We start from the raw sequence: 1,818 nt of genomic DNA, 5'->3' as shown, positions 1-1,818 counted from the left end.
CCATCAGCTGCCACCGCCACCAGCCGCCACCAGCTGCCACCACCACCAGCCGCCACCACCGCCCGCCACCAGCCGCCACCGCCCGCTACCAGCTGCCACCACCACCAGCCGCCACCACCGCCCGCCATCAGCCGCCACCGCCCGTTGCCACAGTCGCCACCGCCACCCGCCACCACCAGCCGCCATCACCGCCACCACCAGCCGCCATCACCGCCACCACGAGCCGCCATCAGCTGCCACCCAGCAAACAATTTTAGGTTGCCACAACATATCTGGAAAGTATTTGAAAGTATTGGAAACGTTTGTTTTATCGTATCAGATACGATATTGTGTGTGGAATTAAATAGGTTTCCAAAACTTATAACCAAGACATATGTATCTAACACTAATTTGAGATGTTGTGGCAACTTACACTCCTAACATGAGTCATTCATAATCCATTCATACACCAATATGAATCTCTTGTGAAAGGTTTGAGCCTTATCTGAACCCTTTTCACATCTTTGTGTTTAAAGTTAAATTTCTTGAAATTAAATTATTTTATATTATATTATATTATTTTTATTATATTTTATTTTATAATTTATTATAATTTTTCTTATATTTTTTTATATTATATTAGTGTTTTCAATTTAAATATTAAAACCAATTTAAGGGTAAAAAAATCAAATAATTTATATTTCTTTTATTATTTACTAACAAATCAGCAAAAATACAAAAACATATGACCTATATAATTATATATATAATATATATATAAATAATTTATATAATATATATATATATATATATATATTAGTGTAATACATAAGAATGTAGTGTAATAGTATATATATTATATATTATATATATATATATATATATATATATTTATATATAAATAATATATTTATATATAAATAATATATTTATATATAAATAATATATTTATATATAAATAATATATATATATAAATAATATATATATATATAAATAATATATATATAAATAATATATATATATAAATAATATATATATGATAACCATCTTTGTAACCTATATGTAACTCCCTCTTTGTAACAAAGTTCAAATAAAGCAAATATATGTGTACATACAAAAGAATGGGGGTGGTAGAAGATAATATTAGTGTTTAGTGAGTGACCACAAGGTCTCCTCTGAATACTTTTTATTTTCTTCTATATAATATATATATATATATATATAAATATATATATATATATATATATATATATAAATATATATATATATATATATATATATATATATATATATATATATAAATATATATATATATATAAATATATATATATATATATATAAATATATATATATATATGCAAACAAGCCTGAATGGTCCCCAGGACTATATACAACTGAAAACTCACACCCCAGAAGTGACTCGAACCCATACTCCCACAACTGGTATGTACAGGGACGCCTTAATCCGCTTGACCATCACGACCGGACATAAGGAAGTGATAGCCGAGGCTATATGAACCACTTCCCCGCCGGCACTCGGATGGTAATCTTGGGCATAGCATTTTATCAAATCACCTCATTCTTTGGGGCACACGTGAGGAACACAAATGCAAACAAGCCTGAATGGTCCCCAGGACTATATACAACTGAAAACTCACACCCCAGAAGTGACTCGAACCCATACTCCCACAACTGGTATGTACAGGGACGCCTTAATCCGCTTGACCATCACGACCGGACATAAGGAAGTGATAGCCGAGGCTATATGAACCACTTCCCCGCCGGCACTCGGATGGTAATCTTGGGCATAGCATTTTTTCAAATCACCTCATTCTTTG

The sequence above is a fragment of the Procambarus clarkii genome, chromosome 64 (genome assembly GCF_040958095.1).
Source record: "Procambarus clarkii isolate CNS0578487 chromosome 64, FALCON_Pclarkii_2.0, whole genome shotgun sequence".
Lineage (NCBI taxonomy): Eukaryota > Metazoa > Arthropoda > Malacostraca > Decapoda > Cambaridae > Procambarus > Procambarus clarkii.
The sequence above is the reverse complement of the archived record's forward strand: the minus strand, read 5'-3'. Positions refer to the sequence as shown.